Genomic DNA, 14,928 nt, shown 5'->3' with positions numbered 1-14,928 from the left:
CGCCGTTGCAGGAAAAAAAAAAAAAAAAAAACTAAGAAAATAGCGATCGCTCGTGAGCGCGTGCCTCGCGGCGAACGCCGAGTCCTCGGCTCGGGCAGTGGCTTTAGCAAAAAAAAAAAAAAAAAAAAAAGAAGAAGAAGAAGAAGAAGAAGAAGAAGAAGAAGAAGATACTTCAGCATTGTCGTCAAGCGCTACAGCGCATGCACAAAAAAAAAGCTCCAGCGCTAATGAAAAGGCACCCTGCTTGGGAGAGGTCACCGCGGCCGCTACATTCTCTAAAAGCCTTAATGGATAATTCGAGACATGGCTACGAGTGTGCCACTACCTCCCGAGACTACTTGCAGATCCCGCCACCTCTGCCTCGAGTCGATGACGGAGATTCGGTGGAATTCAATGCTGAGGATGACTTTACATCCACCACTCGACGCGAAGAAGACGACGACCTCTTCGTTGCATATGACGACATTACTAGCATTGCAACTATGCAAATAAACGATGATGCTGAAACATAACTATGTGTCCGGCAGTGCTAATCAAAAACAGCTTTGCTATTCAAGTCTTGCTCGTGAGTGCTAGATTCCCTAAATTCTTTTTTTTTTTTTTTGCTTTTGCTTTCTCCTATAATTTGTGCGGGAGCACAAATCATAAGAGAAGCCTGAAGAAAGAAGACACGAGCCAAAGTTAACAATTCGAGAAGTTAACAGTATGTTTTAATTTTTCTAAAAATTCACCGCTTTTTAGGGGTTTTCGTTGGCTTGTGCATCGACGCTCGTATTTCAATAGGATTGTGCTTGCTGTCAGTAGAAGTATTTCTTACCTGTTTCACTGCGGCATTATCGTCCTTCGACGGCTGTTGTGGTTATTTTCTGTCCGTCATGGCCTGTCCGAGAGTCGCGCACGTGCGTGGTGACCTTGGTACCGCATCCCCACGTTAAAAGGAGACTAGTGCTGAATGAAATTTTGTTTTAATTGAAAGATCACACCTTTCGCAGCTCTCCCGGCTTTTGTTCGAGGAGCAACGTCGCGTTATTTGCTGAGAAGTAAGCAAACAAATCCGGCGTTTCTCTCACCCGCTTCCCTTCCATTTTCTCGTGACGTAGCCGTTGCGTCACAAACTAGGAGCGAGGCACCGGAACAGCGGTGCGGTATCCTCCATGGCGACATGCAGCGCCCCTAGTGGCCGACGCCTCTGGGTAGTGGGTAGTACAAAAGCAGACGGCCCTCACCGACCTCCATGTGTTTTCAATTGCAATCCAGAGGGAAAGTTGGTTGTACTTAAATTTAATCCATAGAGGAAAAAATACGATTTAATCACATTGTGGCGCGTTTAAGCGACTGCATACTCAATAAAACGCCCTTAAAGCAGTTGCAGAGGCTAAACAAAATATCCGCTACTGTATAAAAGCCGACTTATCGGCTTTCTTTTCAGCGAGCTTGTCGCGATCTTAGCGATGTGGGACAGTATCCATAAGTCGGGTGGTCTAACTTCCTCACGGTCCTTACAGTTCTTTCTTCTTGCGTACCGTTGACAAATGAACAGTTCGCAAGTATACCATAAACACAGAATGCTGGCATATGCATGGCGACGCGAGAAGCGCAGCCGACTCAGCTGACACTGCTGGCCTGGCACCGCCTTGAAAACGAGTGGAAATTTTATTTTGTATTTTCGCAAACTAAATGATTATTGCTTAACATTTTACGCCATACGATTTACGAACGGCACGGTACATGTATACTAGCGAGTAGGTGAGGCAATAGCGTCAAATAAAGCAATTAAATGACTCAAAACAAGCACCAAATCGCACATCCGCTACTGCAGAGATGTGTAATTTTATATTTACATAATATAACACAGCCACATACATGGTGCGTTGCCCAAATATTTACATGCGATCGTCACTAAATGTGTTGATTATATCTACTGCATGGGGTCGGCAACCTACAGCCGCGGGCCGCATGTGGCCCGCGGGGCTGTATTATGCGGCCCCCAGCACGTCGTCAGAACCCCCACCCCTCACCCTGTCACTAACAATCTGAACGCCGACACGCCAGTTTTAACCTTAAAGGAGCCATGAAGAGAAAACAGAAGTTTGTTTTATTCGAAAGATTAGGTGTTTCATAGTACCCAAGCGCTTTCCCGGAAGCAAATGATGCTTTATTCACTGAGAAATATGGCAATTTAAGCCAAAATTTTAAATCTCCCGCTAAAATTGCACATTTCGTCACGTGAACAATGGCGTCGTATACGAGCCGGTCCATGAAACAGATACTTAGTATGTCGACTCCATATAGCACCCACACGCGGGAGTCGACCGAGACGGCGGCCATTTTAAAAATACTAGTAAAACCTAGTGCACCCGCAGCCCTAGTCATGGAATCGCCTGATCCGGAGAACAAAACTCTCGCCGAGGAGCTCGGGCTTGCATTTAAGAACGCTTCTAAGTGCACGAGCGGCAAGAGTTGTGGGATACGCGGTGGACGGGAAAGCGACCATTCCGCGATAGCCACAACAGACGAACGCCCAGCCGTCGGCACCGCTGCCTCGTCAGCCCCGTCGCGACGGACGAATATAGACTGGTACGTATCTGCCGTATTTTCAATTTCAGTAGCAGTATCGCTTATGCCAGTTGGCCGGTGTCGTATATGGAAAGCCGTTCGCTCGAGCTCTCTGCTCCGACCAGAAAGATTCGAGCGTCAATACGCGGTGTGTACGGCAATTTTTTTAGGGGCGAAGCTCCTTAAGTCATGGGTCTGTCCATCCCTTGTGTCTCGTGGTACGTGACCGCCGCATGCTTTCGGAGATGTCGCAAAGTGGGCTGCGTTGCACGCGCAAGAACCGGCTGCAACCGGCAGCGCAAACTCGGCACCGGGAGCGCGAGCTTGTCTGTGTTCGCCAACGGAGGCGCGAGCGCACGTGCACTGCGAGGGGTGACTGCCGCCACGAACGCAGGCAGTCGTTCTCGGAGATCGAACGAGACGCAAGGACCTTTGCTCGTTTCCTCTCGTCTTGTTCGGGCACAAGTTCGCCCTAAATAAAAGTTCTTTCTTTACCGTTGTGTCCCATCCTACGTGACAAATTGTGGTGGAGGTGCGGGGTAGTCCTCGATGGCGCGGGGTCTTTCACCAGGTCTGGGCCTGGGAGCATTGACTCCGAAAATAAAAGTTGATTTGTACAATGTACGCACACAGTCTTACGTCTTTCTTAATGATGTAATGGGCGAACTTTCACGGGAGAGTTACGGTTACCGATGATCTCCCCCTCTCGAGCTTCGCCCCACTTATCATCATTCATTCCGTGGATATGGCATGATTTTTTTTCCCAAGGTCAGAGCGCTATGACGGCGAATTGACGTCGGCGACGAGCGCCAGCATGTCCGGGTCCCTGCCGTAATCACTTCCTCGGAAATGAAGCGAGCACACTCGTACTTCCTTTATCTCTCTTTCTCCTCCGTTTGCAAAGTTCACAAAACGTAGCCACTTGCTTCGCCGAGGTTCGTCGTTGGGCAGCACATGAAAGGAGATCTCACCGGCGGGGATGTCGCACTCCCTCGACAATTTGCCCGTACTACATGGGCATTTCTAAACACAGCAACGAAATTTCATTGTAAAGTACTCGAACAAACTGAAGTTTTCAGTGGTTGTAAACTGTAAACGAGCTCGTAGCGGCAGCAGCAAGCCAACACGACCTCCATACCGAAACCTGTGCGACGAGTGGCACTATCTCGTTGCTGCTCTGTGTTCCTTACTCCCCTTGTTTCTATTTTTACCTTTGCTGGTTGGCGATATGACGGGCAACCTCCTGTGAAGGGATTACGATACCAAGCAAGGTCGCGGCTGTGCGTGCTGGGACGGTTCGTTGGCCCCGAAGAGCCTTGAACCCGAAAATTCGTCTGCGCGACGGTGGCGACGGCGAGATGTCGAGTTCGGCTGGCGGTAGTTTCGTACGCATTGGCATACACGCTTGCGTGTTCGTTCGGAACTTCAACCGTTTACTCCACCGTTCTTTGTCATAAAAAGAATGTGCAGTATGTTTCACAGGCATTTAGCTCGCTATGCAAACTGTAAGCCCTGCCTAACATGCGTTTGCTTTTGCCGGCCTCCGCCAATCGCAGAGCATTCTCGAGTGACATCATAGGTTCTGTTGCGGAAAATGAGCTGGTGGGTCGCATGGTCATTTTCTTTTTTTCCTAATTATGTAGCTTATTTGAGTGAAGTTTGCGTTATAAGTGGTGTCGTTATGGTTCTAACGAGGCAATCTTTCGAATGAACCAAACTTGTGTTTTCTCTTCATGGCTCCTTTAAATAGTGTTTGATGGGGAGACAAGGACAGAAAATTGGTCGCTTCCAGCTGCATTAATTGTTCCCCATATTCACACTTTGCCAGATTATTGTCAAATATTATTGGAAATCCGCTGAATGTTTTCTCTTCGCCTTCAAAGCCCCCCTCTCCCTCCCACCTGATTTGCCGTCCAGCCCTCCGCCGTGTCGACTTCATGCAACTCGGCACTACACCTAAATACGTTGCCGACCCTTATTCTAGTCTGTTAAGTGCAAACTGGGGATATATGATGCAAGAGCGTGATTAAATAAAGTGAGAGCAAACAAGGAAATGGGACGGTCACTCAGTTCGCCCGACCACTATGTTTTACGACCACTACTTTCGGAATCACAAAACAGATTTCACGCTTCTGACGCTCGCTGCATTTTGTCACTGAGCCACGCAATGAAACGACAAGCCAGAGCTGCACTTTGTAGTCGTAACGGCGACGCAAACCAGCAGTGTTTATAATTGGCAGAGCGCCGTCACCGTCGCAGCACTTCTGTCGACGCTGTAAACAAAGCTTTTTTTCTAAAGCAAGTTGATCGCCGGAAGAGATCGGACGTGTCGGGGTGGGTCGGAGACCATGTCGCAAATCAATCGGGAGTATCGAGCTCGTTTTGCTTCCGTCAACACGGGATCCTATGGGACACCCGCAGCTTTGTACTACCCGGAAGGACTGCCCGGAAGTCGGTTTTGCAGCACCCCCTGGGCAGCGCAGGAGGCCTAGGGACGACTACGGCAGCGTTTCTCTAGCCGAAGAGGCTGGCTTGGAAGTTAATGATTTTTCACCGATGGAATGAGAAACGCTTTTAGATGCTCGAGGGGCCGGTGTGCCCGCCTAGGTACTCCAGATTCCCAGACCCCATCCAGCCGGCTGCCAGCGAAGCCTTGTTTGAAGCCAAAAGCGCCGTTTCGAATACCAGACGCCGCTGCCCGGGCTCCCGGCTGGCGCCGGTGATCGCAGCCATCTCATATTGCCTTCTCTCGCGCGGCACGAACCTGGCGTGAAGTAAACACTCCTCACGGCAGCCGTGTCGCGTAGTCGACAATGCCCGCTCTTCTCCTGGCTCAAACACAAGGGCAGTGCGACCCACGCTTTACGATTATCAAGGCTTGAGGCGAACGGCAAAGCACAAAGGCGGATCGGTCAAACCACTCGCAGTAAGTGCATTTCACGGGCGATTATGATTGAACACGGCGCGGGAACGCAATACCGATAGCAACATCCGTGCGCGGAGAACGGGAGACTGGAAGATCAGGCAGGTCGCTTAGCCAGCTGCTATGCGTCTTGTTGAAGGGAATTTAGCCGCTTCCTGCCTGGTATATTGCTTGCAAAAGCTCGGGCGTCCATTGTCGTATACGTTATTGACTTCGCTAATCGCGCACCGATACTTTTAGAACACTAAACTGAAAGCTCGATGGCTGACTATTCAATAGTGAGGGAAGCAACCGACGCGGCCTATCTCGCAGCGTATAAAAGCTAGTCTGTTTTTCTTTTTTTAAGATAGGGTGAGCTCACGAAATGTTTTGATTTACGTTTATTTGACGTGCTCGACAACTTCGGAACTGCATGTTTATTCGAGGAAAACATTTATAGATGCTTCTCCAGTGAGCTCTCGCCGTTCATGTTTGTGACGTCACAAACTGTAGTACCCGAAAGCGTACGGGGTGTCGTCGCCTGTTTTCGCGTTTCTGGCGTTTTATGCCTTACTTAACATCCGCTGGTTGCGAGAATGGTGTGTTTAGATTCTCGGCACCGTAATTTAGCGATACAGGACGACTTGTTTTTACCCTTTAGTGTCCCTTTAAACAAGCACCTGCGAACCCCCCTATCACGGGTCCTTCCCACGAATACCTTTTGTTTTTGGTTTTTTCATTCACTGGAACAAAATTAGTTTTTTTTTTTTTTTTTGACTGACTACGCCCGTCGATTTTACTCAATTGAGGGGACACAGCCTTGCGTATTTGTAACAGGAGCATCGTGGTGATTGTGCGTTCGAAAATTTGTGACTCACGGTGAGCGGGTGCTTTCCTTACTTGCATAGTGAACCACAAAATTCGGCGCATGATTTTCACTTCGAATTCCATTTAGGCGTGCGTGCACGCGTGTGCGTTACATGCCAAAGCTACCCATGCTTTATGGTCACGCCGCATACGCTTGAAGGTATTTCGCGTTGACGGCCTGTTTTGTGCTTCGTACTATTAGAAGCATCCGGGAGCGAACCAAACCCAGCACACCGTGAATTGCCGCAAGGCCTTCGCCTCTACGAATTACAGCGGGAAGGGCCTCTACCGCGACTATCCGATTCGGTTCTCGATCCGAAGTTGCTTTGGGCAGCGCCCTACAGCTGCATTGGGATCGGCAATGTTCGCGCACAGCTGTTCTCTGGCCGCTTTTATTTAGCGCCTGGCAATGACAGTAAGCCCTGCTCGTATAGCTGCGAAACCATCGCTCCTGTGCCGATCCGCTCGCTTACTCGCGTCCACGAGGCCGCCCGTGTGGGTAAGAACGCGTCACTTATCTGGGAATTGCTGGCACCGGAGGTTGAGGCCATAATACAGCACAGCGTCGAGGCAGTCACTCTGGCTTCGCGTCTGTGTAAAGATGCTCGGCGGCGAAGGAAAGGGCAGGACTGTAGCGACTTAGTTTTAGAAAGATGCGGTCCGGACGGAGCAGTTGCCGGCACACTTTGCAAGGCTAACTGTATGCCCGTTCATTAAAAGCAACAACCACAACATAAAGCTTTACCACTTCAAGAGCACAGACTCCCACTGCTCAAGGGAGAGGGAGTGAATGGGGGGGGGGGGGGGGGGGGGGGTGGCGACATGAATACACAAGGTGGTAGGTCGTGAGAGCGGTGTCACATTGTGGGAAGTTGTGTGGAAAAATGGACGGAGATATCTGGGAGAGGATAGTGCGGTTGTAGAAGGTTTCTGTTTGTAGACGCCTATGTATGGGAAATCAAATCGGTTATTCTCCCTTTAACAAATGAGAATGAAGTCATAGAAAGCCACTGTTGAAGGCGGCTTGACGAGGCAACTCGCCCACACGGCGATAAAGAGGCCCATCACCTTCTCAACGTCCATTGGGCTCAAATTTGTTTTTCAATGTAGGAAGATGTTCTCTTCGACTAATACTGCGCATTTCTTTGTTAATTGGTATGCGTCCGAATCTTTTATTCCCAGGACAACTTATAACCTAGTTTTATAGATGTTCTATTGCCTGTTTGGAAAAGTTACATTTGCAGAGAGTATGTCTTGCGCTGGGTTCGGACCAAAATTGCGTACACGCGACTATCGTGTCGTGTCGGCAAGTAATCGCAAGCGCGTGCTCCAAAGCTAGTGTAAAATGCTCTGTAGAGAGAGAGAGAAACATCTTTAATGAACAAGTGAGGTCAGCCAGGCGGGGCGCCCGACTTGCTACACCAAATGGGGGTGAAGGTGTGATGAAGATTAATGAAAACTCTCACTTACACATGAATACTCAAACGCACAAACTCACACAAAAAGCACACACACAATCAGGCGATATAGTCATTTGTCTGAGAGTTCATAGCTCACTGATAAGTCCAGTGCTCCGGAGGAACGTTAGGAGCACTGTTGTCGCGCGACTTGCCATGCCGGTTGTAAGCCAGGGCCCAAGGAGGTGACTCGAAGATATCTGGGCGGACGCGGGAAGGCCCAGAGAAAGCTTTGCCGTGGTACGCTCAAGTTCGTAGCGAGGACATGCGCAGAGAACGTGTTTCAGGTCCTCGCGAACTGCACAGGTAGGGCACAGAGGTGAGGAAACTCGACGTAGTTTAAAAAGGAAATGCTTAGTGTACGCCACATTCAGTCTTATTCGATGCAGGACAGCTTCATCTCGCTTGCACAGACCACTTGGCATCCGAAATCGACACTCTGGGTCTATTGTGTGCAACGGATAGTAGGTATTATTTGGGTCTGTCCACAGCAATCGCTGAGAACTCTTGGCAAGCGATGACGCCAGAGTCGCTCCGTCTCGCCTTGTGAAAGGCACTGGCGTAATAATTGGGCTGGAATGCGCTGATGCAGCAGCTCTGTCGGCTTCGTCGTTGCCAGCCACACCGCAGTGAGATGGAAGCCACTGCAGAACAACGATGTGGCGGTTGTTTATTGCCTGCGTGTGCAGGTCATTAATTTCTTGAGCAAGCTGCTCTTGTGGCAGCACCATGAGGTGCTGAAGGGCTGCTCGAGAGTCGGTGAAGATTGCCCATGCCTGAACTGGAGCAGTTAAAATGTGTTCCAATGCAGCACGTAGGGCCGTAAGTTCAGTAACCATCGACGAAGTTTTGTGACCTAGTTTTGCGGTAATTTTTGTGTGGGTTGATGGGATCCATATTCTGATGGCAGATGACGTATCCATCACTGATCCATCTGTGAAAATGTGAGTGTAATTTTGGTAGGTAGTAGCAATGTGCTCCAATGAAAAGAATTTAAGAGCAGGCAGAGGCAACTTAGCTTTGCTCTGGATGCCGGGAACGGTTAATGTTATTTTCCAGGAGGCAAATCTCCATGGTGGCTGGGTATGCTCTGGTGGGCTCTGATACACTGCTGGTAATAAGGCACGTACCTCGGCTTCCGAGTCACAAGCCAGCGGATGGTCGACAGTCCTGGTCACAAACCGCAAGCGTGCACGAAGGAGTTCTTGCTGGCAGAGAACCGTTGGAGAGAGGCGCCTACTCTCCCTGAGAGTCCCAAGGGTTGAAGTATTTTTAGGTACCCCAAGGCACACACGAAGCACTTTCGCTTGTAAGCCTTCTAGTAGCCGTGAGTTCGTTTTTGTGAGAGGCTCGAGGGCAGGCAAGCTGTAGCGAAGCAATCCCTCACAGAGTGCATTGTAGAGCTTGATGAGAGACTCCACCGAGCAACCTCCCGCACTGCTGGAGATCATGCGAAAGATCGATGCGTACGCCTCAAGCTTGTGCCTCAGTTGTCGTATATGTGGGGACCACGTCATGTTCCCGTCAAAAGTCACTCCTAGAAATTTGTGGCTGTCAACGTAAGATATAGGCACGCCTCCGAGATCAAGAAGATACCGGGAGAGATCACGCCTGGTGAAAGCTATCGCAGCAGACTTCTCCGCCGATATTTCGAGGCCACGTGCTGCCAAAAAGGTTGCCATTGAATTAATCGCCCTTTGAAGCCTTGCGCGCAAAATCCGCCGGTTGCTTCCTGAGCACCAAATGCATATATCATCAGCATAGAGAGAAATTTGAACGGATGGTGGCAAGCACTGCTCGATTCCAATTAGGGAAATGTTAAACAACGTCGGGCTTAAAATTCCTCCCTGGGGGACACCTCGACGCACAGTGTGAAGTCCAGTGTCACCATCCTTAGTAGACATGTACAGTGACCTGTCGGATAAATAATTGCAGAGCCAGGCATACATTCGGCCTTGAACTCCGACGGACTTCAAGGCTATCTGGATAGCTTCGTGCGACACAGAATCAAACGCTGCTTTAACATCGACAAACACTGCAATGGTGATGCGACTCAAGGCTTTGGCTCGCTTGACATGGCTTTTCTGTAGCTTTTAATGTAGGTCATAATCATTATCATCATTGTCGTCGCCGTCATCATGATCAGCTTGTCTACGCCCATTGAAGGGCAAAGGCCTCTCCCATTATTATCCAGTTACCTCGGTCCTGTGCTAACTGGGACCAATTTATCTCCGCAAACTTCTTGATCTCATCTGCCCATCTAACTTTCTGCCGCCCCCTGCCACGCTTTCCTTCTCTAGGGATTCGTTCTGTTATCCTCAATGACCAACGGTTATCTTGCCTTCGCATTACATGCCCTGCCCACGCCCATTTCTTCTTATTAATTTCTGCTAATATTTCCTTAACACGCGTTTGTTCTCTGACCCACTCCACTCCGTCCCTTAATATTACACCTATCATCTTACGTTCAATTGCTCGCTGAGTCGTCCTCAATTTAAGTTGAACCTTCTTAGTGAGCCTCCAAGTTTCTGCCCGGTAGGTGAGTACCGGTAAGTTGCAGCTGTTATACACTTTCCTCTTCAAGGACTATGGTAGGCTGCTATTCATTATATGAGAAGGTTTTGCATATGCCGCCCAGAATCGTAACCCAGGCTTTGAGGATCCAGTCAAGAACCGCTACGTAACTGATGATCATTCTGCGCTCTCTGCAGTGGATGGTTGATGGCCGTACCCCGAATGCTTCCGTGTGTTGTATCTGATCGCAGGAATATGCGTTAACACGGAAGACGTGAACGTTGCGTGCACCTGCCGGTTGCAATTGCTAAAAAAAAAAAAAAGAAACTCGAGGTACGCACAAGCTTCTTCGAGTCGTTGGCGCACCCCACACATGCATGATTATTTTTTCGGCTTTATTTCCTTGATCTTGGGTGTGCACTTATTACACAAGCGCTACAATCGCACGCGTCTGAGCGGCACTTGGCACGTCGCCAAATGCACGCAGGACGCGAACATGCAAATGTTTTTTAACCGGTGATGTGCGGCGACGTTCAAGCCGATACGCGACCCTCACAGCTTTTTTTTATTTAGTAGTTCTATTTTACGCGCTCGCGTATGCTACAGTCGCCGAAGTGAAGGTCAGGGTCACTCCTCTGTATCGGTTTCTCTGTTTAGTCTGCGCCTCACCGCACAACTCGTGGCCCAGTCTTTGTAGCGAATGTGTAAACAGCCTCTATATTCAGAGTGCTCCCTTCAGAGTGCAGCGGTGGCGTAGAGGTCGAACATCCGCCTCGCATGCAGAAGGACCGTGGTTCGAATCCCGTTGCCGTGCAATAATCACAGGGGGAAAAAAAGTCCGCGTGTTGATGGAATCGCAGAAGGAGGCTTGGGCGCGGCCTGATCCCGGCGACCATTGCCGGCAACGCACTTACTCACTAGAGCATGATTGGCCACCGTGGTGTTGTAATGGCCTACAACCTCCCATAAATACGCAAATTATTCTAGGTATCTCGGAACAAATCATGCTGAAATTGGCCGCTAAGGCTGGGTTCGGACTGTTGCCGCAGCTGTCGTAATAAGTTAATAACTTTAAAGAATGACGTCATTTCACCTCTCAGCCAACCGAACTGCGTAACACGCCGTTTTTTTACGTCAATAGATCACGATATGGCATTTGCGACGGCAGTCTGAACATAGCCTAAGACGACTCTATAATGTTACCGAGTTTTAAGTGCAATGCACTTCTTAAGCGACCCTGAACCTGCGTCCACCGGCGATGTCCGCGCACGTGGAGATGGGCGCGCGCAGCCTGGCCGCTGACATGGCACATACCCACGTGGGGGATTGGCCAGGAATCGCCTTGTCTTCCTTGGCAACGGGGGGAGATGGGCGCACGCTGCCTGGCCGCTGACATGGCACATACCCACGTGGGGTATTGGCCAAGAATCGGGCGTGAGAAGGGCTAATGCACCTGCTTAAAGGAGTACTGACACGAAATTTCAAAGCTGAGATCCGCTCTAGCAATCAAGTACAACGACAACACAAATAGGTGTCTGTGAATAAATGCATCTTTCTTTCTTTGTAGTTGTGTGTGTGTGTGTGATCTCTCTTTCGCGAACATTACCGAACCGCACAAATTCAACTCGTGCATTCGCACTTTCACATTCTTCCCCTCGGGGAAATGCGGGGAATTTTTTATTTGCTTGCTGTAATTAGTTCACAGTAAAGTTGTAAACGTTGCAGAATTCCGGTCTGCCACCAATACACAGCCGTCTACGGGGGGAGTATGGTTCCATAAAACGGCTGTACCTCTTGTTTTATTGAAACTATTCAGGAGCACATTACGCGATAATTAATCTAGAAATATTTCTAACAAAGTTATGCGTATGTTCGCAGTAGTAGAAGGGCTCTAAATTGCAATATAAAGATGCTTTCTGGCATAATTTCTACGTATTAAAAATGATATCTTTTAGGCCTCTTTGGGCGGAATATGCATACCACATTGTTTTGGTGTTGTGCACGGTCCCAGTAAACGCCCCGAAATTTTCTCCGTTTTTTTTTTTTTTTTTTGTGACTGGCATACACCAGCGAGAAGAGTTACAGTTGATTCCGCAAAACTGTACACGGTTAGTATTCTCCACTTGCGCATGTAAAAAAGCCGTAAGCAAAATCGCTTGGTAGTGTTTGATCTAGAATGCTGGTTTCCACTTTGCTGAAGAATGAACTTGCATATTTGGCGTTCGGGAAGAACTTTTCTGATCAGCATTTTAGAAAGCAAACAGCGTGTGGCTTTGATTGTGCGCTGCGCATGTGCGAATCTGTACCGCTATCTGGGTTGCATACTCATAGGGCGCAGTAAATACCGCAGTAAGGGTCAATTGCACTGGTAAGGGGGTTTAGATAAGAGTAATCAACTGTAAAAATCTTACGTTAGGCTAAAGCCGTTCTACATCACTTAATTGCACACAGGGACACGGTGTTCGGTTCAGTGAACTTGTGGTTTCGGACGAGCCGTGACTAGCTTATAATGAATACAAGTGGTCGCTTTGGTTTTCTACGTGGTGATTCGCTACAGGCGACCACCGTTGTAGGAACCGTAGGACCACTGATGTAGGCGAACCGTCAGTAGAAATGACTGATGGGATGGGCGAAAAATAACTCCGTAGACAAGGACTCCATGCGATATATACTTTTAATGCCTCGTAAACCGTTTCCTTTTGCGCCTATCCCCCAGGAAACATCTCCATAATAGGAATAGCTGTGCGTAGCAATGAAACAAATAGTCGGCGATGGCCACGAAATAACAAGTGACGCACGCAAATGGCGGGCGTGGCCGGAGCGAGGAAAGTCCTCCAGCTGGAAACTCTGCTTTCAAAGATGGCAACACGCGCAACTTTGCACTCGATGGCCACCGTGCCTCGTGTTGTCCATGTCCTCGCTTTGTGGGGGTTCTGCGAAATTTCCCCTTAAATCAAAGCTACTGGTCGCTCGGCGATCGGTTAGTCACTATGATGTCCCCCGTGGCTCGCGCCACTGCCGCTCGGTTGAAGAATAGTCTCCGTTGAGCTTGTCGCCGGCTGCTGGCCCGGTGAGGCGCTTCGACAGGGAGACATGACGCACGGCGCGGTGCTTCTAAGCCGTCTTGAAGCGTGTGTCCTTGCTTGAAGACGTGGTGGCGTTATTGCCAGGCTACTGTTGTGTTGTGTGATCTGGTTCTGGTGTTATGTACCCGCAGCTCGATGTACATTGAGGTTACAGAGTTGGGCACGTCGCAAGGCTCAGTGTTGCGGGTGAACAAGGTTTGGCAAAGGCTCTCACCCAGAGTAACGGAGACCAAAGAAATACGCAAGGGGAAAAGAAATTATGATGGTGATGATGAGAAAGCATTTTCTGTAATTGAACTATAGTAATTTGGCATTCATTGCATCAAAGGTAGTGCTGAGATGCACTCGTAATTCGATTATTATTATTATTATTATTATTATTATTATTATTATTATTATTATTATTATTATTATTATTATTATTATTACTACCCTGCAGCAAGATATATTCTCCTTTGCTAACTGGTGCTCAGATAACAGACTAAATCTTAACCCGGCGAAAACAAAGGTCATGTCTTATACCCGAAAAACGAACCCCATTTTCTTTCGCTACAGTATTGATGACGGTTTCCTATCTAGAGTCGACGAGATCAAAGACCTCGGACTGCTCTTCGACAGCGCCTTAACTTTCTCGCCTCATGTCACTCAACTGACTCGGCGGGCGCTCCGCTCGCTTGGTGCTGTGTGTAGGTTTTCAAGAGACTTCCAGTCTCCTCATTCGTTCCTAAAACTTTTTATGGCACTTTGTATTCCTCAACTTGAATATGCCTCTGTCATTTGGAATGGAACCTGCACATCTAATTGTCAACGTGTAGAGCGTGTACAGACGAAATTTTTATCCATATTTATGCATCGTTTTCCCTCTGAGCCTCTCCCGATAACTGTCTCTTTAAGTTACCGGCGCACCCGTTCAGATCTTGTTTTCTTATATAAACTGCTTCATGGTACAATTTCATGCCCGGAACTGCTTGCAGCAATCGGGTTTCGTGTTCCGAAAAAAGCAACAAGGCTTAACCACCCTTTCCACACAGCTGCTCAACTTAGCAGATGTTCTCCTCTTGATAGACTGCAACGCCTATATAACCTTCACTCAGGGGAACTTGATATTTTTTGCCGTCCCCTTGGGGGGTTTTTGTCCGGGCTGTTAGCCGTGGCGCACTAACTTCATTTCGACAGTTCTCGTGTTCCTCAGTTATTTTCCGCATGTGTATATTGTTTCCACAGAGTCTGTTCTCATTTGTTCATATATGTTGTTAGTGCTGCGGGCGTAATCATTGTATGTACTATGCTACACTTGTGTAGTCAACTCTTCATACATATGTTTAAGTGGCCCGGGCGAACCAAATGTTATAGAAACAAATGTTTCTATAACTTATCAGTTTATGTGAATAGTTACAAACATTTCCTGTACTTTGTTTCATACGTTTTTGTGTAATTGATGCTTCAGCCGATTGCTATGGTCATTGTACGCTGTGTTTGTGCAATGTACCATAACTTCGTATAATGTAGTTTGGATACCACTTTTAATTTTTTTCTCTGTCGTATT

The 14,928-nt window shown here is 48.4% G+C and overlaps 1 protein-coding gene across 3 annotated transcripts in view; it reads left to right on the top strand.

The window, feature by feature from the left end:
- The window catches only part of LOC144174577 (monocarboxylate transporter 12-B-like), a 78,186-nt gene that overhangs the window by 42,817 nt on the left and 20,441 nt on the right, over positions 1–14,928 (top strand). The window contains exon 1 of one of the 3 annotated variants that reach the window (XM_077703348.1): positions 5,328–5,482. The exons of the other annotated variants lie outside the window; for them this stretch is intronic. The gene's annotated coding sequence lies outside the window, so the exon portion shown is untranslated. Of the gene's footprint in view, positions 1–5,327; positions 5,483–14,928 lie in introns of those variants that run through there. 3 annotated transcript variants of the gene reach the window in all.

Source organism: Haemaphysalis longicornis, unplaced genomic scaffold, assembly GCF_048455015.1.
Source record: "Haemaphysalis longicornis isolate Haplotype H1 unplaced genomic scaffold, Haemaphysalis longicornis Haplotype H1 scaffold_3, whole genome shotgun sequence".
Lineage (NCBI taxonomy): Eukaryota > Metazoa > Arthropoda > Arachnida > Ixodida > Ixodidae > Haemaphysalis > Haemaphysalis longicornis.
Note: the sequence above shows the minus strand (reverse complement) of the source record. Positions and strands in the feature narration are given on the sequence as shown.